This window comes from Schistocerca gregaria, unplaced genomic scaffold, assembly GCF_023897955.1.
Source record: "Schistocerca gregaria isolate iqSchGreg1 unplaced genomic scaffold, iqSchGreg1.2 ptg000337l, whole genome shotgun sequence".
NCBI classification, from domain to species: domain Eukaryota; kingdom Metazoa; phylum Arthropoda; class Insecta; order Orthoptera; family Acrididae; genus Schistocerca; species Schistocerca gregaria.
The window spans coordinates 112,363-137,610 of NW_026061802.1; the positions used below are offsets into that span (position 1 = coordinate 112,363).

Genomic DNA, 25,248 nt, shown 5'->3' on the forward strand with positions numbered 1-25,248 from the left:
GTAATGCGCCTGCAGCTCCTATAGCCGTGGGCCGCCGTCGGCGGGCGGGAAGCCGACACAGCGCGGCGTTGCGAGCAGCGGCAGTGCGGTGGTGTTGTACTGTTGAGCATAGTTGCCTTCCAAGCAGTTGATCCGGGTACGATTCCCGGCCACCGCAAGTGGCGCTAACTTTTCCGTATCATTATGTGGGCTCCTGCTGTTAAATTAAGGTTTTTTTTTTTTTTCGTCGTTGCACCATCCTGTAGTATGTCCCGACTTGTCCCGACTTTGCTCGGCTGACGCGAAAGCTGACGCTTGGAAATCGCCCTTATCTAAAGGACAGGCACTATAAACGGCTGTGAGAGGTGAGGTGTGGCGAGGTACCAAAACGCGATATTTTCTGCTTCTTCTTCCAAAACAAGAAAAGAAAAATCCGACGCAGTCGGTAGGACTCGAACCTACGCTCCCAGAGGGAATCTGATTTCTAGTCAGACGCCTTAACCACTCGGCCACGACTGCTTGTCCAACAGGTGCCCCTCGAATCGTGAAAAACCCGACCGGTTGCGTCTGCGCAGAATGCCGACAGGAAACGTAAAACCGTGCACTGATTACTACAGGGCTACTATCGCTACGAGACGAGCCATTATGGAAGCGTTAAAATCTTCGCGCGGACAGGGACTCGAACCCTGGACCCTTAGGTTAAAAGCCTAATGCTCTACCGACTGAGCTATCCGGGCTTTCGCTTGTTGTGGTTGGAGCGGTTTCAAGCAACGTGATTAAGTGGAAGGTGTGTGTAGGCTTCTGGCGCTACTGGCGACTGCACCGACTACTCACTGACGCTGGTAGCAGCCCAACAGCGGACCAGTGCCTCTTCTCCCTTTATTCCGGTGCTGACAGTAACTGCATCACGTGCCTGCTTTCCCCGATTGCGTTCGGTTGAAGCCAAGGAAGAAGGGCGACCAACGACAGTTCGAAGACCAAAACATGGAGCGTTGTGTGCGCAAATAGTTCCGTTCCGGTACGGGGAATCGAAGCCGGACCTGTTGAGTGAAAGCCAGGTATCCTAGCCACTAGACCACACAGGACTTGCTCTACAGCGGTGAGATTTACTCCGTCTCTTATTGTATTTTGTGCTGAATCTGGACTCAGTGCTGTTCTCTGCTTGCGATCATATCCGCGCCTACAGACCGGCATGGCGCACAGTTCAAAATTGACTGTCCATTGCTGTGTGCATCGCATTTTGCTTGTAACACGGAGGAGAAATATCAAAGTTGTTACGTCGTCATAATTGGAAGTAAACATTTTGACGCTGAGGCGTGGACTCCGTGTGGATAACGGACAACAGTTAAGTTCGTTTCCTAGCAACAGCAACGCCCTTAATGCAGTCATGATGTGCAGAAAATTAAATGCCCCGGGTGAGGATCGAACTCACGACCTTAAGATTATGAGACTTACGCGCTGCCTACTGCGCTACCGAGGCACGCCGGAGACGACCTCGCAGGAAACTCGGTAAGTCTCACATATTAGAGATAGACAGTTTGCGCTTTCTGAAGAATCTGTTGTCTTGCTACACGTGCTGTCCCGACTCTCTAGATTAAACTGCAGCCGCAGCTATACAGCTATAAGGTCCTGAGGCTGACCCATCTCAAGCGAGCAATCCGCGCGGCAGCATTGTTGCCACAAGAGCAAAATAATGCATCGACCGGAATCGTGAAGGCATACCTTAAGATTATGAGACTTAGGCGCTGCCTACTGCACTACTGAGTCACAAACCACTCAACTACAGATGCTCGACAAGCTACCCGTGCTTTCCAAGCAGCTGTCGGCAGGGAAACTGGGATTGCCACCCAGCGACGTCGAAAAAGGGGCTAAACTCGCGAAGTCCCCCACTACACTGCCTTGAAACGACCGTTCATCACTATCGTGTGAGTAACCTTGCGTCAGCGGCGACGAGTCTTGCCCAAAGACGTAGCGTGCTTGGAGGCGCTGCCCGAATGCGTGTGGATGCACCCTCCTACCTCGTAATGCGCCTGCAGCTCCTATAGCCGTGGGCCGCCGTCGGCGGGCGGGAAGCCGACACAGCGCGGCGTTGCGAGCAGCGGCAGTGCGGTGGTGTTGTACTGTTGAGCATAGTTGCCTTCCAAGCAGTTGATCCGGGTACGATTCCCGGCCACCGCAAGTGGCGCTAACTTTTCCGTATCATTATGTGGGCTCCTGCTGTTAAATTAAGGTTTTTTTTTTTTTCGTCGTTGCACCATCCTGTAGTATGTCCCGACTTGTCCCGACTTTGCTCGGCTGACGCGAAAGCTGACGCTTGGAAATCGCCCTTATCTAAAGGACAGGCACTATAAACGGCTGTGAGAGGTGAGGTGTGGCGAGGTACCAAAACGCGATATTTTCTGCTTCTTCTTCCAAAACAAGAAAAGAAAAATCCGACGCAGTCGGTAGGACTCGAACCTACGCTCCCAGAGGGAATCTGATTTCTAGTCAGACGCCTTAACCACTCGGCCACGACTGCTTGTCCAACATGTGCCCCTCGAATCGTGAAAAACCCAACCGGTTGCGTCTGCGCAGAATGCCGACAGGAAACGTAAAACCGTGCACTGATTACGACAGGGCTACTATCGCTACGAGACGAGCCATTATGGAAGCGTTAAAATCTTCGCCCGGACAGGGACTCGAACCCTGGACCCTTAGGTTAAAAGCCTAATGCTCTACCGACTGAGCTATCCGGGCTTTCGCTTGTTGTGGTTGGAGCGGTTTCAAGCAACGTGATTAAGTGGAAGGTGTGTGTAGGCTTCTGGCGCTACTGGCGACTGCACCGACTACTCACTGACGCTGGTAGCAGCCCAACAGCGGACCAGTGCCTCTTCTCCCTTTATTCCGGTGCTGACAGTAACTGCATCACGTGCCTGCTTTCCCCGATTGCGTTCGGTTGAAGCCAAGGAAGAAGGGCGACCAACGACAGTTCGAAGACCAAAACATGGAGCGTTGTGTGCGCAAATAGTTCCGTTCCGGTACCGGGAATCGAAGCCGGACCTGTTGAGTGAAAGCCAGGTATCCTAGCCACTAGACCACACAGGACTTGCTCTACAGCGGTGAGATTTACTCCGTCTCTTATTGTATTTTGTGCTGAATCTGGACTCAGTGCTGTTCTCTGCTTGCGATCATATCCGCGCCTACAGACCGGCATGGCGCACAGTTCAAAATTGACTGTCCATTGCTGTGTGCATCGCATTTTGCTTGTAACACGGAGGAGAAATATCAAAGTTGTTACGTCGTCATAATTGGAAGTAAACATTTTGACGCTGAGGCGTGGACTCCGTGTGGATAACGGACAACAGTTAAGTTCGTTTCCTAGCAACAGCAACGCCCTTAATGCAGTCATGATGTGCAGAAAATTAAATGCCCCGGGTGAGAATCGAACTCACGACCTTAAGATTATGAGACTTACGCGCTGCCTACTGCGCTACCGAGGCACGCCGGAGACGACCTCCCAGGAAACTCGGTAAGTCTCACATATTAGAGATAGACAGTTTGCGCTTTCTGAAGAATCTGTTGTCTTGCTACACGTGCTGTCCCGACTCTCTAGATTAAACTGCAGCCGCAGCTATACAGCTATAAGGTCCTGAGGCTGACCCATCTCAAGCGAGCAATCCGCGCGGCAGCATTGTTGCCACAAGAGCAAAATAATGCATCGACCGGGAATCGTGCCGGCATACCTTAAGATTATGAGACTTAGGCGCTGCCTACTGCACTACTGAGTCACAAACCACTCAACTACAGATGCTCGACAAGCTACCCGTGCTTTCCAAGCAGCTGTCGGCAGGGAAACTGGGATTGCCACCCAGCGACGTCGAAAAAGGGGCTAAACTCGCGAAGTCCCCCACTACACTGCCTTAAAACGACCGCTCATCACTATCGTGTGAGTAACCTTGCGTCAGCGGCGACGAGTCTTGCCCAAAGACGTAGCGTGCTTGGAGGCGCTGCCCGAATGCGTGTGGATGCACCCTCCTACCTCGTAATGCGCCTGCAGCTCCTATAGCCGTGGGCCGCTGTCGGCGGGCGGGAAGCCGACACAGCGCGGCGTTGCGAGCAGCGGCAGTGCGGTGGTGTTGTACTGTTGAGCATAGTTGCCTTCCAAGCAGTTGATCCGGGTACGATTCCCGGCCACCGCAAGTGGCGCTAATTTTTCCGTATCATTATGTGGGCTCCTGCTGTTAAATTAAGGTTTTTTTTTTTTTTTTCGTCGTTGCACCATCCTGTAGTATGTCCCGACTTGTCCCGACTTTGCTCGGCTGACGCGAAAGCTGACGCTTGGAAATCGCCCTTATCTAAAGGACAGGCACTATAAACGGCTGTGAGAGGTGAGGTGTGGCGAGGTACCAAAACGCGATATTTTCTGCTTCTTCTTCCAAAACAAGAAAAGAAAAATCCGACGCAGTCGGTAGGACTCGAACCTACGCTCCCAGAGGGAATCTGATTTCTAGTCAGACGCCTTAACCACTCGGCCACGACTGCTTGTCCAACAGGTGCCCCTCGAATCGTGAAAAACCCAACCGGTTGCGTCTGCGCAGAATGCCGACAGGAAACGTAAAACCGTGCACTGATTACGACAGGGCTACTATCGCTACGAGACGAGCCATTATGGAAGCGTTAAAATCTTCGCCCGGACAGGGACTCGAACCCTGGACCCTTAGGTTAAAAGCCTAATGCTCTACCGACTGAGCTATCCGGGCTTTCGCTTGTTGTGGTTGGAGCGGTTTCAAGCAACGTGATTAAGTGGAAGGTGTGTGTAGGCTTCTGGCGCTACTGGCGACTGCACCGACTACTCACTGACGCTGGTAGCAGCCCAACAGCGGACCAGTGCCTCTTCTCCCTTTATTCCGGTGCTGACAGTAACTGCATCACGTGCCTGCTTTCCCCGATTGCGTTCGGTTGAAGCCAAGGAAGAAGGGCGACCAACGACAGTTCGAAGACCAAAACATGGAGCGTTGTGTGCGCAAATAGTTCCGTTCCGGTACCGGGAATCGAAGCCGGACCTGTTGAGTGAAAGCCAGGTATCCTAGCCACTAGACCACACAGGACTTGCTCTACAGCGGTGAGATTTACTCCGTCTCTTATTGTATTTTGTGCTGAATCTGGACTCAGTGCTGTTCTCTGCTTGCGATCATATCCGCGCCTACAGACCGGCATGGCGCACAGTTCAAAATTGACTGTCCATTGCTGTGTGCATCGCATTTTGCTTGTAACACGGAGGAGAAATATCAAAGTTGTTACGTCGTCATAATTGGAAGTAAACATTTTGACGCTGAGGCGTGGACTCCGTGTGGATAACGGACAACAGTTAAGTTCGTTTCCTAGCAACAGCAACGCCCTTAATGCAGTCATGATGTGCAGAAAATTAAATGCCCCGGGTGAGAATCGAACTCACGACCTTAAGATTATGAGACTTACGCGCTGCCTACTGCGCTACCGAGGCACGCCGGAGACGACCTCCCAGGAAACTCGGTAAGTCTCACATATTAGAGATAGACAGTTTGCGCTTTCTGAAGAATCTGTTGTCTTGCTACACGTGCTGTCCCGACTCTCTAGATTAAACTGCAGCCGCAGCTATACAGCTATAAGGTCCTGAGGCTGACCCATCTCAAGCGAGCAATCCGCGCGGCAGCATTGTTGCCACAAGAGCAAAATAATGCATCGACCGGGAATCGTGCCGGCATACCTTAAGATTATGAGACTTAGGCGCTGCCTACTGCACTACTGAGTCACAAACCACTCAACTACAGATGCTCGACAAGCTACCCGTGCTTTCCAAGCAGCTGTCGGCAGGGAAACTGGGATTGCCACCCAGCGACGTCGAAAAAGGGGCTAAACTCGCGAAGTCCCCCACTACACTGCCTTAAAACGACCGCTCATCACTATCGTGTGAGTAACCTTGCGTCAGCGGCGACGAGTCTTGCCCAAAGACGTAGCGTGCTTGGAGGCGCTGCCCGAATGCGTGTGGATGCACCCTCCTACCTCGTAATGCGCCTGCAGCTCCTATAGCCGTGGGCCGCTGTCGGCGGGCGGGAAGCCGACACAGCGCGGCGTTGCGAGCAGCGGCAGTGCGGTGGTGTTGTACTGTTGAGCATAGTTGCCTTCCAAGCAGTTGATCCGGGTACGATTCCCGGCCACCGCAAGTGGCGCTAATTTTTCCGTATCATTATGTGGGCTCCTGCTGTTAAATTAAGGTTTTTTTTTTTTTTTCGTCGTTGCACCATCCTGTAGTATGTCCCGACTTGTCCCGACTTTGCTCGGCTGACGCGAAAGCTGACGCTTGGAAATCGCCCTTATCTAAAGGACAGGCACTATAAACGGCTGTGAGAGGTGAGGTGTGGCGAGGTACCAAAACGCGATATTTTCTGCTTCTTCTTCCAAAACAAGAAAAGAAAAATCCGACGCAGTCGGTAGGACTCGAACCTACGCTCCCAGAGGGAATCTGATTTCTAGTCAGACGCCTCAACCACTCGGCCACGACTGCTTGTCCAACAGGTGCCCCTCGAATCGTGAAAAACCCAACCGGTTGCGTCTGCGCAGAATGCCGACAGGAAACGTAAAACCGTGCACTGATTACGACAGGGCTACTATCGCTACGAGACGAGCCATTATGGAAGCGTTAAAATCTTCGCCCGGACAGGGACTCGAACCCTGGACCCTTAGGTTAAAAGCCTAATGCTCTACCGACTGAGCTATCCGGGCTTTCGCTTGTTGTGGTTGGAGCGGTTTCAAGCAACGTGATTAAGTGGAAGGTGTGTGTAGGCTTCTGGCGCTACTGGCGACTGCACCGACTACTCACTGACGCTGGTAGCAGCCCAACAGCGGACCAGTGCCTCTTCTCCCTTTATTCCGGTGCTGACAGTAACTGCATCACGTGCCTGCTTTCCCCGATTGCGTTCGGTTGAAGCCAAGGAAGAAGGGCGACCAACGACAGTTCGAAGACCAAAACATGGAGCGTTGTGTGCGCAAATAGTTCCGTTCCGGTACCGGGAATCGAAGCCGGACCTGTTGAGTGAAAGCCAGGTATCCTAGCCACTAGACCACACAGGACTTGCTCTACAGCGGTGAGATTTACTCCGTCTCTTATTGTATTTTGTGCTGAATCTGGACTCAGTGCTGTTCTCTGCTTGCGATCATATCCGCGCCTACAGACCGGCATGGCGCACAGTTCAAAATTGACTGTCCATTGCTGTGTGCATCGCATTTTGCTTGTAACACGGAGGAGAAATATCAAAGTTGTTACGTCGTCATAATTGGAAGTAAACATTTTGACGCTGAGGCGTGGACTCCGTGTGGATAACGGACAACAGTTAAGTTCGTCTCCTAGCAACAGCAACGCCCTTAATGCAGTCATGATGTGCAGAAAATTAAATGCCCCGGGTGAGTATCGAACTCACGACCTTAAGATTATGAGACTTACGCGCTGCCTACTGCGCTACCGAGGCACGCCGGAGACGACCTCCCAGGAAACTCGGTAAGTCTCACATATTAGAGATAGACAGTTTGCGCTTTCTGAAGAATCTGTTGTCTTGCTACACGTGCTGTCCCGACTCTCTAGATTAAACTGCAGCCGCAGCTATACAGCTATAAGGTCCTGAGGCTGACCCATCTCAAGCGAGCAATCCGCGCGGCAGCATTGTTGCCACAAGAGCAAAATAATGCATCGACCGGGAATCGTGCCGGCATACCTTAAGATTATGAGACTTAGGCGCTGCCTACTGCACTACTGAGTCACAAACCACTCAACTACAGATGCTCGACAAGCTACCCGTGCTTTCCAAGCAGCTGTCGGCAGGGAAACTGGGATTGCCACCCAGCGACGTCGAAAAAGGGGCTAAACTCGCGAAGTCCCCCACTACACTGCCTTAAAACGACCGCTCATCACTATCGTGTGAGTAACCTTGCGTCAGCGGCGACGACTTGCCCAAAGACGTAGCGTGCTTGGAGGCGCTGCCCGAATGCGTGTGGATGCACCCTCCTACCTCGTAATGCGCCTGCAGCTCCTATAGCCGTGGGCCGCTGTCGGCGGGCGGGAAGCCGACACAGCGCGGCGTTGCGAGCAGCGGCAGTGCGGTGGTGTTGTACTGTTGAGCATAGTTGCCTTCCAAGCAGTTGATCCGGGTACGATTCCCGGCCACCGCAAGTGGCGCTAATTTTTCCGTATCATTATGTGGGCTCCTGCTGTTAAATTAAGGTTTTTTTTTTTTTTTCGTCGTTGCACCATCCTGTAGTATGTCCCGACTTGTCCCGACTTTGCTCGGCTGACGCGAAAGCTGACGCTTGGAAATCGCCCTTATCTAAAGGACAGGCACTATAAACGGCTGTGAGAGGTGAGGTGTGGCGAGGTACCAAAACGCGATATTTTCTGCTTCTTCTTCCAAAACAAGAAAAGAAAAATCCGACGCAGTCGGTAGGACTCGAACCTACGCTCCCAGAGGGAATCTGATTTCTAGTCAGACGCCTTAACCACTCGGCCACGACTGCTTGTCCAACAGGTGCCCCTCGAATCGTGAAAAACCCAACCGGTTGCGTCTGCGCAGAATGCCGACAGGAAACGTAAAACCGTGCACTGATTACGACAGGGCTACTATCGCTACGAGACGAGCCATTATGGAAGCGTTAAAATCTTCGCCCGGACAGGGACTCGAACCCTGGACCCTTAGGTTAAAAGCCTAATGCTCTACCGACTGAGCTATCCGGGCTTTCGCTTGTTGTGGTTGGAGCGGTTTCAAGCAACGTGATTAAGTGGAAGGTGTGTGTAGGCTTCTGGCGCTACTGGCGACTGCACCGACTACTCACTGACGCTGGTAGCAGCCCAACAGCGGACCAGTGCCTCTTCTCCCTTTATTCCGGTGCTGACAGTAACTGCATCACGTGCCTGCTTTCCCCGATTGCGTTCGGTTGAAGCCAAGGAAGAAGGGCGACCAACGACAGTTCGAAGACCAAAACATGGAGCGTTGTGTGCGCAAATAGTTCCGTTCCGGTACCGGGAATCGAAGCCGGACCTGTTGAGTGAAAGCCAGGTATCCTAGCCACTAGACCACACAGGACTTGCTCTACAGCGGTGAGATTTACTCCGTCTCTTATTGTATTTTGTGCTGAATCTGGACTCAGTGCTGTTCTCTGCTTGCGATCATATCCGCGCCTACAGACCGGCATGGCGCACAGTTCAAAATTGACTGTCCATTGCTGTGTGCATCGCATTTTGCTTGTAACACGGAGGAGAAATATCAAAGTTGTTACGTCGTCATAATTGGAAGTAAACATTTTGACGCTGAGGCGTGGACTCCGTGTGGATAACGGACAACAGTTAAGTTCGTTTCCTAGCAACAGCAACGCCCTTAATGCAGTCATGATGTGCAGAAAATTAAATGCCCTGGGTGAGAATCGAACTCACGACCTTAAGATTATGAGACTTACGCGCTGCCTACTGCGCTACCGAGGCACGCCGGAGACGACCTCCCAGGAAACTCGGTAAGTCTCACATATTAGAGATAGACAGTTTGCGCTTTCTGAAGAATCTGTTGTCTTGCTACACGTGCTGTCCCGACTCTCTAGATTAAACTGCAGCCGCAGCTATACAGCTATAAGGTCCTGAGGCTGACCCATCTCAAGCGAGCAATCCGCGCGGCAGCATTGTTGCCACAAGAGCAAAATAATGCATCGACCGGGAATCGTGCCGGCATACCTTAAGATTATGAGACTTAGGCGCTGCCTACTGCACTACTGAGTCACAAACCACTCAACTACAGATGCTCGACAAGCTACCCGTGCTTTCCAAGCAGCTGTCGGCAGGGAAACTGGGATTGCCACCCAGCGACGTCGAAAAAGGGGCTAAACTCGCGAAGTCCCCCACTACACTGCCTTAAAACGACCGCTCATCACTATCGTGTGAGTAACCTTGCGTCAGCGGCGACGAGTCTTGCCCAAAGACGTAGCGTGCTTGGAGGCGCTGCCCGAATGCGTGTGGATGCACCCTCCTACCTCGTAATGCGCCTGCAGCTCCTATAGCCGTGGGCCGCTGTCGGCGGGCGGGAAGCCGACACAGCGCGGCGTTGCGAGCAGCGGCAGTGCGGTGGTGTTGTACTGTTGAGCATAGTTGCCTTCCAAGCAGTTGATCCGGGTACGATTCCCGGCCACCGCAAGTGGCGCTAATTTTTCCGTATCATTATGTGGGCTCCTGCTGTTAAATTAAGGTTTTTTTTTTTCGTCGTTGCACCATCCTGTAGTATGTCCCGACTTGTCCCGACTTTGCTCGGCTGACGCGAAAGCTGACGCTTGGAAATCGCCCTTATCTAAAGGACAGGCACTATAAACGGCTGTGAGAGGTGAGGTGTGGCGAGGTACCAAAACGCGATATTTTCTGCTTCTTCTTCCAAAACAAGAAAAGAAAAATCGGACGCAGTCGGTAGGACTCGAACCTACGCTCCCAGAGGGAATCTGATTTCTAGTCAGACGCCTCAACCACTCGGCCACGACTGCTTGTCCAACAGGTGCCCCTCGAATCGTGAAAAACCCAACCGGTTGCGTCTGCGCAGAATGCCGACAGGAAACGTAAAACCGTGCACTGATTACGACAGGGCTACTATCGCTACGAGACGAGCCATTATGGAAGCGTTAAAATCTTCGCCCGGACAGGGACTCGAACCCTGGACCCTTAGGTTAAAAGCCTAATGCTCTACCGACTGAGCTATCCGGGCTTTCGCTTGTTGTGGTTGGAGCGGTTTCAAGCAACGTGATTAAGTGGAAGGTGTGTGTAGGCTTCTGGCGCTACTGGCGACTGCACCGACTACTCACTGACGCTGGTAGCAGCCCAACAGCGGACCAGTGCCTCTTCTCCCTTTATTCCGGTGCTGACAGTAACTGCATCACGTGCCTGCTTTCCCTGATTGCGTTCGGTTGAAGCCAAGGAAGAAGGGCGACCAACGACAGTTCGAAGACCAAAACATGGAGCGTTGTGTGCGCAAATAGTTCCGTTCCGGTACCGGGAATCGAAGCCGGACCTGTTGAGTGAAAGCCAGGTATCCTAGCCACTAGACCACACAGGACTTGCTCTACAGCGGTGAGATTTACTCCGTCTCTTATTGTATTTTGTGCTGAATCTGGACTCAGTGCTGTTCTCTGCTTGCGATCATATCCGCGCCTACAGACCGGCATGGCGCACAGTTCAAAATTGACTGTCCATTGCTGTGTGCATCGCATTTTGCTTGTAACACGGAGGAGAAATATCAAAGTTGTTACGTCGTCATAATTGGAAGTAAACATTTTGACGCTGAGGCGTGGACTCCGTGTGGATAACGGACAACAGTTAAGTTCGTCTCCTAGCAACAGCAACGCCCTTAATGCAGTCATGATGTGCAGAAAATTAAATGCCCCGGGTGAGTATCGAACTCACGACCTTAAGATTATGAGACTTACGCGCTGCCTACTGCGCTACCGAGGCACGCCGGAGACGACCTCCCAGGAAACTCGGTAAGTCTCACATATTAGAGATAGACAGTTTGCGCTTTCTGAAGAATCTGTTGTCTTGCTACACGTGCTGTCCCGACTCTCTAGATTAAACTGCAGCCGCAGCTATACAGCTATAAGGTCCTGAGGCTGACCCATCTCAAGCGAGCAATCCGCGCGGCAGCATTGTTGCCACAAGAGCAAAATAATGCATCGACCGGGAATCGTGCCGGCATACCTTAAGATTATGAGACTTAGGCGCTGCCTACTGCACTACTGAGTCACAAACCACTCAACTACAGATGCTCGACAAGCTACCCGTGCTTTCCAAGCAGCTGTCGGCAGGGAAACTGGGATTGCCACCCAGCGACGTCGAAAAAGGGGCTAAACTCGCGAAGTCCCCCACTACACTGCCTTAAAACGACCGCTCATCACTATCGTGTGAGTAACCTTGCGTCAGCGGCGACGAGTCTTGCCCAAAGACGTAGCGTGCTTGGAGGCGCTGCCCGAATGCGTGTGGATGCACCCTCCTACCTCGTAATGCGCCTGCAGCTCCTATAGCCGTGGGCCGCTGTCGGCGGGCGGGAAGCCGACACAGCGCGGCGTTGCGAGCAGCGGCAGTGCGGTGGTGTTGTACTGTTGAGCATAGTTGCCTTCCAAGCAGTTGATCCGGGTACGATTCCCGGCCACCGCAAGTGGCGCTAATTTTTCCGTATCATTATGTGGGCTCCTGCTGTTAAATTAAGGTTTTTTTTTTTTCGTCGTTGCACCATCCTGTAGTATGTCCCGACTTGTCCCGACTTTGCTCGGCTGACGCGAAAGCTGACGCTTGGAAATCGCCCTTATCTAAAGGACAGGCACTATAAACGGCTGTGAGAGGTGAGGTGTGGCGAGGTACCAAAACGCGATATTTTCTGCTTCTTCTTCCAAAACAAGAAAAGAAAAATCCGACGCAGTCGGTAGGACTCGAACCTACGCTCCCAGAGGGAATCTGATTTCTAGTCAGACGCCTTAACCACTCGGCCACGACTGCTTGTCCAACAGGTGCCCCTCGAATCGTGAAAAACCCAACCGGTTGCGTCTGCGCAGAATGCCGACAGGAAACGTAAAACCGTGCACTGATTACGACAGGGCTACTATCGCTACGAGACGAGCCATTATGGAAGCGTTAAAATCTTCGCCCGGACAGGGACTCGAACCCTGGACCCTTAGGTTAAAAGCCTAATGCTCTATCGACTGAGCTATCCGGGCTTTCGCTTGTTGTGGTTGGAGCGGTTTCAAGCAACGTGATTAAGTGGAAGGTGTGTGTAGGCTTCTGGCGCTACTGGCGACTGCACCGACTACTCACTGACGCTGGTAGCAGCCCAACAGCGGACCAGTGCCTCTTCTCCCTTTATTCCGGTGCTGACAGTAACTGCATCACGTGCCTGCTTTCCCCGATTGCGTTCGGTTGAAGCCAAGGAAGAAGGGCGACCAACGACAGTTCGAAGACCAAAACATGGAGCGTTGTGTGCGCAAATAGTTCCGTTCCGGTACCGGGAATCGAAGCCGGACCTGTTGAGTGAAAGCCAGGTATCCTAGCCACTAGACCACACAGGACTTGCTCTACAGCGGTGAGATTTACTCCGTCTCTTATTGTATTTTGTGCTGAATCTGGACTCAGTGCTGTTCTCTGCTTGCGATCATATCCGCGCCTACAGACCGGCATGGCGCACAGTTCAAAATTGACTGTCCATTGCTGTGTGCATCGCATTTTGCTTGTAACACGGAGGAGAAATATCAAAGTTGTTACGTCGTCATAATTGGAAGTAAACATTTTGACGCTGAGGCGTGGACTCCGTGTGGATAACGGACAACAGTTAAGTTCGTCTCCTAGCAACAGCAACGCCCTTAATGCAGTCATGATGTGCAGAAAATTAAATGCCCCGGGTGAGGATCGAACTCACGACCTTAAGATTATGAGACTTACGCGCTGCCTACTGCGCTACCGAGGCACGCCGGAGACGACCTCCCAGGAAACTCGGTAAGTCTCACATATTAGAGATAGACAGTTTGCGCTTTCTGAAGAATCTGTTGTCTTGCTACACGTGCTGTCCCGACTCTCTAGATTAAACTGCAGCCGCAGCTATACAGCTATAAGGTCCTGAGGCTGACCCATCTCAAGCGAGCAATCCGCGCGGCAGCATTGTTGCCACAAGAGCAAAATAATGCATCGACCGGGAATCGTGCCGGCATACCTTAAGATTATGAGACTTAGGCGCTGCCTACTGCACTACTGAGTCACAAACCACTCAACTACAGATGCTCGACAAGCTACCCGTGCTTTCCAAGCAGCTGTCGGCAGGGAAACTGGGATTGCCACCCAGCGACGTCGAAAAAGGGGCTAAACTCGCGAAGTCCCCCACTACACTGCCTTAAAACGACCGTTCATCACTATCGTGTGAGTAACCTTGCGTCAGCGGCGACGAGTCTTGCCCAAAGACGTAGCGTGCTTGGAGGCGCTGCCCGAATGCGTGTGGATGCACCCTCCTACCTCGTAATGCGCCTGCAGCTCCTATAGCCGTGGGCCGCTGTCGGCGGGCGGGAAGCCGACACAGCGCGGCGTTGCGAGCAGCGGCAGTGCGGTGGTGTTGTACTGTTGAGCATAGTTGCCTTCCAAGCAGTTGATCCGGGTACGATTCCCGGCCACCGCAAGTGGCGCTAATTTTTCCGTATCATTATGTGGGCTCCTGCTGTTAAATTAAGGTTTTTTTTTTTTCGTCGTTGCACCATCCTGTAGTATGTCCCGACTTGTCCCGACTTTGCTCGGCTGACGCGAAAGCTGACGCTTGGAAATCGCCCTTATCTAAAGGACAGGCACTATAAACGGCTGTGAGAGGTGAGGTGTGGCGAGGTACCAAAACGCGATATTTTCTGCTTCTTCTTCCAAAACAAGAAAAGAAAAATCGGACGCAGTCGGTAGGACTCGAACCTACGCTCCCAGAGGGAATCTGATTTCTAGTCAGACGCCTTAACCACTCGGCCACGACTGCTTGTCCAACAGGTGCCCCTCGAATCGTGAAAAACCCAACCGGTTGCGTCTGCGCAGAATGCCGACAGGAAACGTAAAACCGTGCACTGGTTACGACAGGGCTACTATCGCTACGAGACGAGCCATTATGGAAGCGTTAAAATCTTCGCCCGGACAGGGACTCGAACCCTGGACCCTTAGGTTAAAAGCCTAATGCTCTACCGACTGAGCTATCCGGGCTTTCGCTTGTTGTGGTTGGAGCGGTTTCAAGCAACGTGATTAAGTGGAAGGTGTGTGTAGGCTTCTGGCGCTACTGGCGACTGCACCGACTACTCACTGACGCTGGTAGCAGCCCAACAGCGGACCAGTGCCTCTTCTCCCTTTATTCCGGTGCTGACAGTAACTGCATCACGTGCCTGCTTTCCCCGATTGCGTTCGGTTGAAGCCAAGGAAGAAGGGCGACCAACGACAGTTCGAAGACCAAAACATGGAGCGTTGTGTGCGCAAATAGTTCCGTTCCGGTACCGGGAATCGAAGCCGGACCTGTTGAGTGAAAGCCAGGTATCCTAGCCACTAGACCACACAGGACTTGCTCTACAGCGGTGAGATTTACTCCGTCTCTTATTGTATTTTGTGCTGAATCTGGACTCAGTGCTGTTCTCTGCTTGCGATCATATCCGCGCCTACAGACCGGCATGGCGCACAGTTCAAAATTGACTGTCCATTGCTGTGTGCATCGCATTTTGCTTGTAACACGGAGGAGAAATATCAAAGTTGTTACGTCGTCATAATTGGAAGTAAACATTTTGACGCTGAGGCGTGGACTCCGTGTGGATAACGGACAACAGTTAAGTTCGTTTCCTAGCAACAGCAACGCCCTTAATGCAGTCATGATGTGCAGAAAATTAAATGCCCTGGGTGAGAATCGAACTCACGACCTTAAGATTATGAGACTTACGCGCTGCCTACTGCGCTACCGAGGCACGCCGGAGACGACCTCCCAGGAAACTCGGTAAGTCTCACATATTAGAGATAGACAGTTTGCGCTTTCTGAAGAATCTGTTGTCTTGCTACACGTGCTGTCCCGACTCTCTAGATTAAACTGCAGCCGCAGCTATACAGCTATAAGGTCCTGAGGCTGACCCATCTCAAGCGAGCAATCCGCGCGGCAGCATTGTTGCCACAAGAGCAAAATAATGCATCGACCGGGAATCGTGCCGGCATACCTTAAGATTATGAGACTTAGGCGCTGCCTACTGCACTACTGAGTCACAAACCACTCAACTACAGATGCTCGACAAGCTACCCGTGCTTTCCAAGCAGCTGTCGGCAGGGAAACTGGGATTGCCACCCAGCGACGTCGAAAAAGGGGCTAAACTCGCGAAGTCCCCCACTACACTGCCTTAAAACGACCGCTCATCACTATCGTGTGAGTAACCTTGCGTCAGCGGCGACGAGTCTTGCCCAAAGACGTAGCGTGCTTGGAGGCGCTGCCCGAATGCGTGTGGATGCACCCTCCTACCTCGTAATGCGCCTGCAGCTCCTATAGCCGTGGGCCGCTGTCGGCGGGCGGGAAGCCGACACAGCGCGGCGTTGCGAGCAGCGGCAGTGCGGTGGTGTTGTACTGTTGAGCATAGTTGCCTTCCAAGCAGTTGATCCGGGTACGATTCCCGGCCACCGCAAGTGGCGCTAATTTTTCCGTATCATTATGTGGGCTCCTGCTGTTAAATTAAGGTTTTTTTTTTCGTCGTTGCACCATCCTGTAGTATGTCCCGACTTGTCCCGACTTTGCTCGGCTGACGCGAAAGCTGACGCTTGGAAATCGCCCTTATCTAAAGGACAGGCACTATAAACGGCTGTGAGAGGTGAGGTGTGGCGAGGTACCAAAACGCGATATTTTCTGCTTCTTCTTCCAAAACAAGAAAAGAAAAATCGGACGCAGTCGGTAGGACTCGAACCTACGCTCCCAGAGGGAATCTGATTTCTAGTCAGACGCCTCAACCACTCGGCCACGACTGCTTGTCCAACAGGTGCCCCTCGAATCGTGAAAAACCCAACCGGTTGCGTCTGCGCAGAATGCCGACAGGAAACGTAAAACCGTGCACTGATTACGACAGGGCTACTATCGCTACGAGACGAGCCATTATGGAAGCGTTAAAATCTTCGCCCGGACAGGGACTCGAACCCTGGACCCTTAGGTTAAAAGCCTAATGCTCTACCGACTGAGCTATCCGGGCTTTCGCTTGTTGTGGTTGGAGCGGTTTCAAGCAACGTGATTAAGTGGAAGGTGTGTGTAGGCTTCTGGCGCTACTGGCGACTGCACCGACTACTCACTGACGCTGGTAGCAGCCCAACAGCGGACCAGTGCCTCTTCTCCCTTTATTCCGGTGCTGACAGTAACTGCATCACGTGCCTGCTTTCCCTGATTGCGTTCGGTTGAAGCCAAGGAAGAAGGGCGACCAACGACAGTTCGAAGACCAAAACATGGAGCGTTGTGTGCGCAAATAGTTCCGTTCCGGTACCGGGAATCGAAGCCGGACCTGTTGAGTGAAAGCCAGGTATCCTAGCCACTAGACCACACAGGACTTGCTCTACAGCGGTGAGATTTACTCCGTCTCTTATTGTATTTTGTGCTGAATCTGGACTCAGTGCTGTTCTCTGCTTGCGATCATATCCGCGCCTACAGACCGGCATGGCGCACAGTTCAAAATTGACTGTCCATTGCTGTGTGCATCGCATTTTGCTTGTAACACGGAGGAGAAATATCAAAGTTGTTACGTCGTCATAATTGGAAGTAAACATTTTGACGCTGAGGCGTGGACTCCGTGTGGATAACGGACAACAGTTAAGTTCGTCTCCTAGCAACAGCAACGCCCTTAATGCAGTCATGATGTGCAGAAAATTAAATGCCCCGGGTGAGTATCGAACTCACGACCTTAAGATTATGAGACTTACGCGCTGCCTACTGCGCTACCGAGGCACGCCGGAGACGACCTCCCAGGAAACTCGGTAAGTCTCACATATTAGAGATAGACAGTTTGCGCTTTCTGAAGAATCTGTTGTCTTGCTACACGTGCTGTCCCGACTCTCTAGATTAAACTGCAGCCGCAGCTATACAGCTATAAGGTCCTGAGGCTGACCCATCTCAAGCGAGCAATCCGCGCGGCAGCATTGTTGCCACAAGAGCAAAATAATGCATCGACCGGGAATCGTGCCGGCATACCTTAAGATTATGAGACTTAGGCGCTGCCTACTGCACTACTGAGTCACAAACCACTCAACTACAGATGCTCGACAAGCTACCCGTGCTTTCCAAGCAGCTGTCGGCAGGGAAACTGGGATTGCCACCCAGCGACGTCGAAAAAGGGGCTAAACTCGCGAAGTCCCCCACTACACTGCCTTAAAACGACCGCTCATCACTATCGTGTGAGTAACCTTGCGTCAGCGGCGACGAGTCTTGCCCAAAGACGTAGCGTGCTTGGAGGCGCTGCCCGAATGCGTGTGGATGCACCCTCCTACCTCGTAATGCGCCTGCAGCTCCTATAGCCGTGGGCCGCTGTCGGCGGGCGGGAAGCCGACACAGCGCGGCGTTGCGAGCAGCGGCAGTGCGGTGGTGTTGTACTGTTGAGCATAGTTGCCTTCCAAGCAGTTGATCCGGGTACGATTCCCGGCCACCGCAAGTGGCGCTAATTTTTCCGTATCATTATGTGGGCTCCTGCTGTTAAATTAAGGTTTTTTTTTTTTCGTCGTTGCACCATCCTGTAGTATGTCCCGACTTGTCCCGACTTTGCTCGGCTGACGCGAAAGCTGACGCTTGGAAATCGCCCTTATCTAAAGGACAGGCACTATAAACGGCTGTGAGAGGTGAGGTGTGGCGAGGTACCAAAACGCGATATTTTCTGCTTCTTCTTCCAAAACAAGAAAAGAAAAATCCGACGCAGTCGGTAGGACTCGAACCTACGCTCCCAGAGGGAATCTGATTTCTAGTCAGACGCCTTAACCACTCGGCCACGACTGCTTGTCCAACAGGTGCCCCTCGAATCGTGAAAAACCCAACCGGTTGCGTCTGCGCAGAATGCCGACAGGAAACGTAAAACCGTGCACTGATTACGACAGGGCTACTATCGCTACGAGACGAGCCATTATGGAAGCGTTAAAATCTTCGCCCGGACAGGGACTCGAACCCTGGACCCTTAGGTTAAAAGCCTAATGCTCTATCGACTGAGCTATCCGGGCTTTCGCTTGTTGTGGTTGGAGCGGTTTCAAGCAACGTGATTAAGTGGAAGGTGTGTGTAGGCTTCTGGCGCTACTGGCGACTGCACCGACTACTCACTGACGCTGGTAGCAGCCCAACAGCGGACCAGTGCCTCTTCTCCCTTTATTCCGGTGCTGACAGTAACTGCATCACGTGCCTGCTTTCCCCGATTGCGTTCGGTTGAAGCCAAGGAAGAAGGGCGACCAACGACAGTTCGAAGACCAAAACATGGAGCGTTGTGTGCGCAAATAGTTCCGTTCCGGTACCGGGAATCGAAGCCGGACCTGTTGAGTGAAAGCCAGGTATCCTAGCCACTAGACCACACAGGACTTGCTCTACAGCGGTGAGATTTACTCCGTCTCTTATTGTATTTTGTGCTGAATCTGGACTCAGTGCTGTTCTCTGCTTGCGATCATATCCGCGCCTACAGACCGGCATGGCGCACAGTTCAAAATTGACTGTCCATTGCTGTGTGCATCGCATTTTGCTTGTAACACGGAGGAGAAATATCAAAGTTGTTACGTCGTCATAATTGGAAGTAAACATTTTGACGCTGAGGCGTGGACTCCGTGTGGATAACGGACAACAGTTAAGTTCGTCTCCTAGCAACAGCAACGCCCTTAATGCAGTCATGATGTGCAGAAAATTAAATGCCCCGGGTGAGGATCGAACTCACGACCTTAAGATTATGAGACTTACGCGCTGCCTACTGCGCTACCGAGGCACGCCGGAGACGACCTCCCAGGAAACTCGGTAAGTCTCACATATTAGAGATAGACAGTTTGCGCTTTCTGAAGAATCTGTTGTCTTGCTACACGTGCTGTCCCGACTCTCTAGATTAAACTGCAGCCGCAGCTATACAGCTATAAGGTCCTGAGGCTGACCCATCTCAAGCGAGCAATCCGCGCGGCAGCATTGTTGCCACAAGAGCAAAATAATGCATCGACCGGGAATCGTGCCGGCATACCTTAAGATTATGAGACTTAGGCGCTGCCTACTGCACTACTGAGTCACAAACCACTCAACTACAGATGCTCGACAAGCTACCCGTGCTTTCCAAGCAGCTGTCGGCAGGGAAACTGGGATTGCCACCCAGCGACGTCGAAAAAGGGGCTAAACTCGCGAAGTCCCCCACTACACTGCCTTAAAACGACCGTTCATCACTATCGTGTGAGTAACCTTGCGTCAGCGGCGACGAGTCTTGCCCAAAGACGTAGCGTGCTTGGAGGCGCTGCCCGAATGCGTGTGGATGCACCCTCCTACCTCGTAATGCGCCTGCAGCTCCTATAGCCGTGGGCCGCTGTCGGCGGGCGGGAAGCCGACACAGCGCGGCGTTGCGAGCAGCGGCAGTGCGGTGGTGTTGTACTGTTGAGCATAGTTGCCTTCCAAGCAGTTGATCCGGGTACGATTCCCGGCCACCGCAAGTGGCGCTAATTTTTCCGTATCATTATGTGGGCTCCTGCTGTTAAATTAAGGTTTTTTTTTTTTCGTCGTTGCACCATCCTGTAGTATGTCCCGACTTGTCCCGACTTTGCTCGGCTGACGCGAAAGCTGACGCTTGGAAATCGCCCTTATCTAAAGGACAGGCACTATAAACGGCTGTGAGAGGTGAGGTGTGGCGAGGTACCAAAACGCGATATTTTCTGCTTCTTCTTCCAAAACAAGAAAAGAAAAATCGGACGCAGTCGGTAGGACTCGAACCTACGCTCCCAGAGGGAATCTGATTTCTAGTCAGACGCCTTAACCACTCGGCCACGACTGCTTGTCCAACAGGTGCCCCTCGAATCGTGAAAAACCCAACCGGTTGCGTCTGCGCAGAATGCCGACAGGAAACGTAAAACCGTGCACTGGTTACGACAGGGCTACTATCGCTACGAGACGAGCCATTATGGAAGCGTTAAAATCTTCGCCCGGACAGGGACTCGAACCCTGGACCCTTAGGTTAAAAGCCTAATGCTCTACCGACTGAGCTATCCGGGCTTTCGCTTGTTGTGGTTGGAGCGGTTTCAAGCAACGTGATTAAGTGGAAGGTGTGTGTAGGCTTCTGGCGCTACTGGCGACTGCACCGACTACTCACTGACGCTGGTAGCAGCCCAACAGCGGACCAGTGCCTCTTCTCCCTTTATTCCGGTGCTGACAGTAACTGCATCACGTGCCTGCTTTCCCCGATTGCGTTTGGTTGAAGCCAAGGAAGAAGGGCGACCAACGACAGTTCGAAGACCAAAACATGGAGCGTTGTGTGCGCAAATAGTTCCGTTCCGGTACCGGGAATCGAAGCCGGACCTGTTGAGTGAAAGCCAGGTATCCTAGCCACTAGACCACACAGGACTTGCTCTACAGCGGTGAGATTTACTCCGTCTCTTATTGTATTTTGTGCTGAATCTGGACTCAGTGCTGTTCTCTGCTTGCGATCATATCCGCGCCTACAGACCGGCATGGCGCACAGTTCAAAATTGACTGTCCATTGCTGTGTGCATCGCATTTTGCTTGTAACACGGAGGAGAAATATCAAAGTTGTTACGTCGTCATAATTGGAAGTAAACATTTTGACGCTGAGGCGTGGACTCCGTGTGGATAACGGACAACAGTTAAGTTCGTCTCCTAGCAACAGCAACGCCCTTAATGCAGTCATGATGTGCAGAAAATTAAATGCCCCGGGTGAGGATCGAACTCACGACCTTAAGATTATGAGACTTACGCGCTGCCTACTGCGCTACCGAGGCACGCCGGAGACGACCTCCCAGGAAACTCGGTAAGTCTCACATATTAGAGATAGACAGTTTGCGCTTTCTGAAGAATCTGTTGTCTTGCTACACGTGCTGTCCCGACTCTCTAGATTAAACTGCAGCCGCAGCTATACAGCTATAAGGTCCTGAGGCTGACCCATCTCAAGCGAGCAATCCGCGCGGCAGCATTGTTGCCACAAGAGCAAAATAATGCATCGACCGGGAATCGTGCCGGCATACCTTAAGATTATGAGACTTAGGCGCTGCCTACTGCACTACTGAGTCACAAACCACTCAACTACAGATGCTCGACAAGCTACCCGTGCTTTCCAAGCAGCTGTCGGCAGGGAAACTGGGATTGCCACCCAGCGACGTCGAAAAAGGGGCTAAACTCGCGAAGTCCCCCACTACACTGCCTTAAAACGACCGTTCATCACTATCGTGTGAGTAACCTTGCGTCAGCGGCGACGAGTCTTGCCCAAAGACGTAGCGTGCTTGGAGGCGCTGCCCGAATGCGTGTGGATGCACCCTCCTACCTCGTAATGCGCCTGCAGCTCCTATAGCCGTGGGCCGCTGTCGGCGGGCGGGAAGCCGACACAGCGCGGCGTTGCGAGCAGCGGCAGTGCGGTGGTGTTGTACTGTTGAGCATAGTTGCCTTCCAAGCAGTTGATCCGGGTACGATTCCCGGCCACCGCAAGTGGCGCTAATTTTTCCGTATCATTATGTGGGCTCCTGCTGTTAAATTAAGGTTTTTTTTTTTTTTTTTTTCGTCGTTGCACCATCCTGTAGTATGTCCCGACTTGTCCCGACTTTGCTCGGCTGACGCGAAAGCTGACGCTTGGAAATCGCCCTTATCTAAAGGACAGGCACTATAAACGGCTGTGAGAGGTGAGGTGTGGCGAGGTACCAAAACGCGATATTTTCTGCTTCTTCTTCCAAAACAAGAAAAGAAAAATCGGACGCAGTCGGTAGGACTCGAACCTACGCTCCCAGAGGGAATCTGATTTCTAGTCAGACGCCTTAACCACTCGGCCACGACTGCTTGTCCAACAGGTGCCCCTCGAATCGTGAAAAACCCAACCGGTTGCGTCTGCGCAGAATGCCGACAGGAAACGTAAAACCGTGCACTGATTACGACAGGGCTACTATCGCTACGAGACGAGCCATTATGGAAGCGTTAAAATCTTCGCCCGGACAGGGACTCGAACCCTGGACCCTTAGGTTAAAAGCCTAATGCTCTACCGACTGAGCTATCCGGGCTTTCGCTTGTTGTGGTTGGAGCGGTTTCAAGCAACGTGATTAAGTGGAAGGTGTGTGTAGGCTTCTGGCGCTACTGGCGACTGCACCGACTACTCACTGACGCTGGTAGCAGCCCAACAGCGGACCAGTGCCTCTTCTCCCTTTATTCCGGTGCTGACAGTAACTGCATCACGTGCCTGCTTTCCCCGATTGCGTTTGGTTGAAGCCAAGGAAGAAGGGCGACCAACGACAGTTCGAAGACCAAAACATGGAGCGTTGTGTGCGCAAATAGTTCCGTTCCGGTACCGGGAATCGAAGCCGGACCTGTTGAGTGAAAGCCAGGTATCCTAGCCACTAGACCACACAGGACTTGCTCTACAGCGGTGAGATTTACTCCGTCTCTTATTGTATTTTGTGCTGAATCTGGACTCAGTGCTGTTCTCTGCTTGCGATCATATCCGCGCCTACAGACCGGCATGGCGCACAGTTCAAAATTGACTGTCCATTGCTGTGTGCATCGCATTTTGCTTGTAACACGGAGGAGAAATATCAAAGTTGTTACGTCGTCATAATTGGAAGTAAACATTTTGACGCTGAGGCGTGGACTCCGTGTGGATAACGGACAACAGTTAAGTTCGTCTCCTAGCAACAGCAACGCCCTTAATGCAGTCATGATGTGCAGAAAATTAAATGCCCCGGGTGAGGATCGAACTCACGACCTTAAGATTATGAGACTTACGCGCTGCCTACTGCGCTACCGAGGCACGCCGGAGACGACCTCCCAGGAAACTCGGTAAGTCTCACATATTAGAGATAGACAGTTTGCGCTTTCTGAAGAATCTGTTGTCTTGCTACACGTGCTGTCCCGACTCTCTAGATTAAACTGCAGCCGCAGCTATACAGCTATAAGGTCCTGAGGCTGACCCATCTCAAGCGAGCAATCCGCGCGGCAGCATTGTTGCCACAAGAGCAAAATAATGCATCGACCGGGAATCGTGCCGGCATACCTTAAGATTATGAGACTTAGGCGCTGCCTACTGCACTACTGAGTCACAAACCACTCAACTACAGATGCTCGACAAGCTACCCGTGCTTTCCAAGCAGCTGTCGGCAGGGAAACTGGGATTGCCACCCAGCGACGTCGAAAAAGGGGCTAAACTCGCGAAGTCCCCCACTACACTGCCTTAAAACGACCGTTCATCACTATCGTGTGAGTAACCTTGCGTCAGCGGCGACGAGTCTTGCCCAAAGACGTAGCGTGCTTGGAGGCGCTGCCCGAATGCGTGTGGATGCACCCTCCTACCTCGTAATGCGCCTGCAGCTCCTATAGCCGTGGGCCGCTGTCGGCGGGCGGGAAGCCGACACAGCGCGGCGTTGCGAGCAGCGGCAGTGCGGTGGTGTTGTACTGTTGAGCATAGTTGCCTTCCAAGCAGTTGATCCGGGTACGATTCCCGGCCACCGCAAGTGGCGCTAATTTTTCCGTATCATTATGTGGGCTCCTGCTGTTAAATTAAGGTTTTTTTTTTTTTTTTTCGTCGTTGCACCATCCTGTAGTATGTCCCGACTTGTCCCGACTTTGCTCGGCTGACGCGAAAGCTGACGCTTGGAAATCGCCCTTATCTAAAGGACAGGCACTATAAACGGCTGTGAGAGGTGAGGTGTGGCGAGGTACCAAAACGCGATATTTTCTGCTTCTTCTTCCAAAACAAGAAAAGAAAAATCCGACGCAGTCGGTAGGACTCGAACCTACGCTCCCAGAGGGAATCTGATTTCTAGTCAGACGCCTTAACCACTCGGCCACGACTGCTTGTCCAACAGGTGCCCCTCGAATCGTGAAAAACCCAACCGGTTGCGTCTGCGCAGAATGCCGACAGGAAACGTAAAACCGTGCACTGATTACGACAGGGCTACTATCGCTACGAGACGAGCCATTATGGAAGCGTTAAAATCTTCGCCCGGACAGGGACTCGAACCCTGGACCCTTAGGTTAAAAGCCTAATGCTCTACCGACTGAGCTATCCGGGCTTTCGCTTGTTGTGGTTGGAGCGGTTTCAAGCAACGTGATTAAGTGGAAGGTGTGTGTAGGCTTCTGGCGCTACTGGCGACTGCACCGACTACTCACTGACGCTGGTAGCAGCCCAACAGCGGACCAGTGCCTCTTCTCCCTTTATTCCGGTGCTGACAGTAACTGCATCACGTGCCTGCTTTCCCCGATTGCGTTCGGTTGAAGCCAAGGAAGAAGGGCGACCAACGACAGTTCGAAGACCAAAACATGGAGCGTTGTGTGCGCAAATAGTTCCGTTCCGGTACCGGGAATCGAAGCCGGACCTGTTGAGTGAAAGCCAGGTATCCTAGCCACTAGACCACACAGGACTTGCTCTACAGCGGTGAGATTTACTCCGTCTCTTATTGTATTTTGTGCTGAATCTGGACTCAGTGCTGTTCTCTGCTTGCGATCATATCCGCGCCTACAGACCGGCATGGCGCACAGTTCAAAATTGACTGTCCATTGCTGTGTGCATCGCATTTTGCTTGTAACACGGAGGAGAAAT

At 52.3% G+C, this 25,248-nt stretch overlaps 38 non-coding genes across 38 annotated transcripts; all 38 read right to left on the bottom strand.

Moving 5' to 3' along the window:
• Positions 1-416: 416 nt before the first annotated feature.
• Trnas-aga (transfer RNA serine (anticodon AGA)) lies at positions 417-498 on the bottom strand. Its single transcript has one exon. It is a non-coding gene; the product is annotated as a tRNA-Ser (tRNA).
• A 145-nt stretch (positions 499-643) lies between these two features.
• Trnak-uuu (transfer RNA lysine (anticodon UUU)) lies at positions 644-716 on the bottom strand. The gene has a single exon. It is a non-coding gene; the product is annotated as a tRNA-Lys (tRNA).
• A 670-nt stretch (positions 717-1,386) lies between these two features.
• Positions 1,387-1,459, bottom strand: Trnam-cau (transfer RNA methionine (anticodon CAU)). The gene has a single exon. It is a non-coding gene; the product is annotated as a tRNA-Met (tRNA).
• Positions 1,460-2,415: 956 nt separating this feature from the next.
• Positions 2,416-2,497, bottom strand: Trnas-aga (transfer RNA serine (anticodon AGA)). The gene has a single exon. It is a non-coding gene; the product is annotated as a tRNA-Ser (tRNA).
• A 145-nt stretch (positions 2,498-2,642) lies between these two features.
• Trnak-uuu (transfer RNA lysine (anticodon UUU)) lies at positions 2,643-2,715 on the bottom strand. The gene has a single exon. It is a non-coding gene; the product is annotated as a tRNA-Lys (tRNA).
• A 670-nt stretch (positions 2,716-3,385) lies between these two features.
• Positions 3,386-3,458, bottom strand: Trnam-cau (transfer RNA methionine (anticodon CAU)). The gene has a single exon. It is a non-coding gene; the product is annotated as a tRNA-Met (tRNA).
• A 960-nt stretch (positions 3,459-4,418) lies between these two features.
• Positions 4,419-4,500, bottom strand: Trnas-aga (transfer RNA serine (anticodon AGA)). Its single transcript has one exon. It is a non-coding gene; the product is annotated as a tRNA-Ser (tRNA).
• Positions 4,501-4,645: 145 nt separating this feature from the next.
• Positions 4,646-4,718, bottom strand: Trnak-uuu (transfer RNA lysine (anticodon UUU)). The gene has a single exon. It is a non-coding gene; the product is annotated as a tRNA-Lys (tRNA).
• A 670-nt stretch (positions 4,719-5,388) lies between these two features.
• Trnam-cau (transfer RNA methionine (anticodon CAU)) lies at positions 5,389-5,461 on the bottom strand. The gene has a single exon. It is a non-coding gene; the product is annotated as a tRNA-Met (tRNA).
• A 959-nt stretch (positions 5,462-6,420) lies between these two features.
• On the bottom strand, positions 6,421-6,502 carry Trnas-aga (transfer RNA serine (anticodon AGA)). Its single transcript has one exon. It is a non-coding gene; the product is annotated as a tRNA-Ser (tRNA).
• A 145-nt stretch (positions 6,503-6,647) lies between these two features.
• On the bottom strand, positions 6,648-6,720 carry Trnak-uuu (transfer RNA lysine (anticodon UUU)). The gene has a single exon. It is a non-coding gene; the product is annotated as a tRNA-Lys (tRNA).
• Positions 6,721-7,390: 670 nt separating this feature from the next.
• On the bottom strand, positions 7,391-7,463 carry Trnam-cau (transfer RNA methionine (anticodon CAU)). Its single transcript has one exon. It is a non-coding gene; the product is annotated as a tRNA-Met (tRNA).
• Positions 7,464-8,420: 957 nt separating this feature from the next.
• Trnas-aga (transfer RNA serine (anticodon AGA)) lies at positions 8,421-8,502 on the bottom strand. The gene has a single exon. It is a non-coding gene; the product is annotated as a tRNA-Ser (tRNA).
• Positions 8,503-8,647: 145 nt separating this feature from the next.
• On the bottom strand, positions 8,648-8,720 carry Trnak-uuu (transfer RNA lysine (anticodon UUU)). The gene has a single exon. It is a non-coding gene; the product is annotated as a tRNA-Lys (tRNA).
• A 670-nt stretch (positions 8,721-9,390) lies between these two features.
• Trnam-cau (transfer RNA methionine (anticodon CAU)) lies at positions 9,391-9,463 on the bottom strand. Its single transcript has one exon. It is a non-coding gene; the product is annotated as a tRNA-Met (tRNA).
• A 955-nt stretch (positions 9,464-10,418) lies between these two features.
• On the bottom strand, positions 10,419-10,500 carry Trnas-aga (transfer RNA serine (anticodon AGA)). The gene has a single exon. It is a non-coding gene; the product is annotated as a tRNA-Ser (tRNA).
• Positions 10,501-10,645: 145 nt separating this feature from the next.
• On the bottom strand, positions 10,646-10,718 carry Trnak-uuu (transfer RNA lysine (anticodon UUU)). The gene has a single exon. It is a non-coding gene; the product is annotated as a tRNA-Lys (tRNA).
• A 670-nt stretch (positions 10,719-11,388) lies between these two features.
• On the bottom strand, positions 11,389-11,461 carry Trnam-cau (transfer RNA methionine (anticodon CAU)). The gene has a single exon. It is a non-coding gene; the product is annotated as a tRNA-Met (tRNA).
• Positions 11,462-12,417: 956 nt separating this feature from the next.
• Positions 12,418-12,499, bottom strand: Trnas-aga (transfer RNA serine (anticodon AGA)). Its single transcript has one exon. It is a non-coding gene; the product is annotated as a tRNA-Ser (tRNA).
• A 145-nt stretch (positions 12,500-12,644) lies between these two features.
• Trnak-uuu (transfer RNA lysine (anticodon UUU)) lies at positions 12,645-12,717 on the bottom strand. Its single transcript has one exon. It is a non-coding gene; the product is annotated as a tRNA-Lys (tRNA).
• A 670-nt stretch (positions 12,718-13,387) lies between these two features.
• Trnam-cau (transfer RNA methionine (anticodon CAU)) lies at positions 13,388-13,460 on the bottom strand. The gene has a single exon. It is a non-coding gene; the product is annotated as a tRNA-Met (tRNA).
• Positions 13,461-14,416: 956 nt separating this feature from the next.
• Trnas-aga (transfer RNA serine (anticodon AGA)) lies at positions 14,417-14,498 on the bottom strand. Its single transcript has one exon. It is a non-coding gene; the product is annotated as a tRNA-Ser (tRNA).
• A 145-nt stretch (positions 14,499-14,643) lies between these two features.
• On the bottom strand, positions 14,644-14,716 carry Trnak-uuu (transfer RNA lysine (anticodon UUU)). Its single transcript has one exon. It is a non-coding gene; the product is annotated as a tRNA-Lys (tRNA).
• A 670-nt stretch (positions 14,717-15,386) lies between these two features.
• Trnam-cau (transfer RNA methionine (anticodon CAU)) lies at positions 15,387-15,459 on the bottom strand. The gene has a single exon. It is a non-coding gene; the product is annotated as a tRNA-Met (tRNA).
• A 954-nt stretch (positions 15,460-16,413) lies between these two features.
• Trnas-aga (transfer RNA serine (anticodon AGA)) lies at positions 16,414-16,495 on the bottom strand. Its single transcript has one exon. It is a non-coding gene; the product is annotated as a tRNA-Ser (tRNA).
• A 145-nt stretch (positions 16,496-16,640) lies between these two features.
• On the bottom strand, positions 16,641-16,713 carry Trnak-uuu (transfer RNA lysine (anticodon UUU)). The gene has a single exon. It is a non-coding gene; the product is annotated as a tRNA-Lys (tRNA).
• Positions 16,714-17,383: 670 nt separating this feature from the next.
• Trnam-cau (transfer RNA methionine (anticodon CAU)) lies at positions 17,384-17,456 on the bottom strand. Its single transcript has one exon. It is a non-coding gene; the product is annotated as a tRNA-Met (tRNA).
• Positions 17,457-18,412: 956 nt separating this feature from the next.
• Trnas-aga (transfer RNA serine (anticodon AGA)) lies at positions 18,413-18,494 on the bottom strand. Its single transcript has one exon. It is a non-coding gene; the product is annotated as a tRNA-Ser (tRNA).
• A 145-nt stretch (positions 18,495-18,639) lies between these two features.
• On the bottom strand, positions 18,640-18,712 carry Trnak-uuu (transfer RNA lysine (anticodon UUU)). The gene has a single exon. It is a non-coding gene; the product is annotated as a tRNA-Lys (tRNA).
• A 670-nt stretch (positions 18,713-19,382) lies between these two features.
• Positions 19,383-19,455, bottom strand: Trnam-cau (transfer RNA methionine (anticodon CAU)). Its single transcript has one exon. It is a non-coding gene; the product is annotated as a tRNA-Met (tRNA).
• A 956-nt stretch (positions 19,456-20,411) lies between these two features.
• On the bottom strand, positions 20,412-20,493 carry Trnas-aga (transfer RNA serine (anticodon AGA)). The gene has a single exon. It is a non-coding gene; the product is annotated as a tRNA-Ser (tRNA).
• A 145-nt stretch (positions 20,494-20,638) lies between these two features.
• On the bottom strand, positions 20,639-20,711 carry Trnak-uuu (transfer RNA lysine (anticodon UUU)). The gene has a single exon. It is a non-coding gene; the product is annotated as a tRNA-Lys (tRNA).
• Positions 20,712-21,381: 670 nt separating this feature from the next.
• On the bottom strand, positions 21,382-21,454 carry Trnam-cau (transfer RNA methionine (anticodon CAU)). The gene has a single exon. It is a non-coding gene; the product is annotated as a tRNA-Met (tRNA).
• A 963-nt stretch (positions 21,455-22,417) lies between these two features.
• Positions 22,418-22,499, bottom strand: Trnas-aga (transfer RNA serine (anticodon AGA)). The gene has a single exon. It is a non-coding gene; the product is annotated as a tRNA-Ser (tRNA).
• A 145-nt stretch (positions 22,500-22,644) lies between these two features.
• Trnak-uuu (transfer RNA lysine (anticodon UUU)) lies at positions 22,645-22,717 on the bottom strand. The gene has a single exon. It is a non-coding gene; the product is annotated as a tRNA-Lys (tRNA).
• Positions 22,718-23,387: 670 nt separating this feature from the next.
• Trnam-cau (transfer RNA methionine (anticodon CAU)) lies at positions 23,388-23,460 on the bottom strand. The gene has a single exon. It is a non-coding gene; the product is annotated as a tRNA-Met (tRNA).
• A 961-nt stretch (positions 23,461-24,421) lies between these two features.
• On the bottom strand, positions 24,422-24,503 carry Trnas-aga (transfer RNA serine (anticodon AGA)). The gene has a single exon. It is a non-coding gene; the product is annotated as a tRNA-Ser (tRNA).
• A 145-nt stretch (positions 24,504-24,648) lies between these two features.
• Trnak-uuu (transfer RNA lysine (anticodon UUU)) lies at positions 24,649-24,721 on the bottom strand. The gene has a single exon. It is a non-coding gene; the product is annotated as a tRNA-Lys (tRNA).
• Positions 24,722-25,248: the final 527 nt, after the last annotated feature.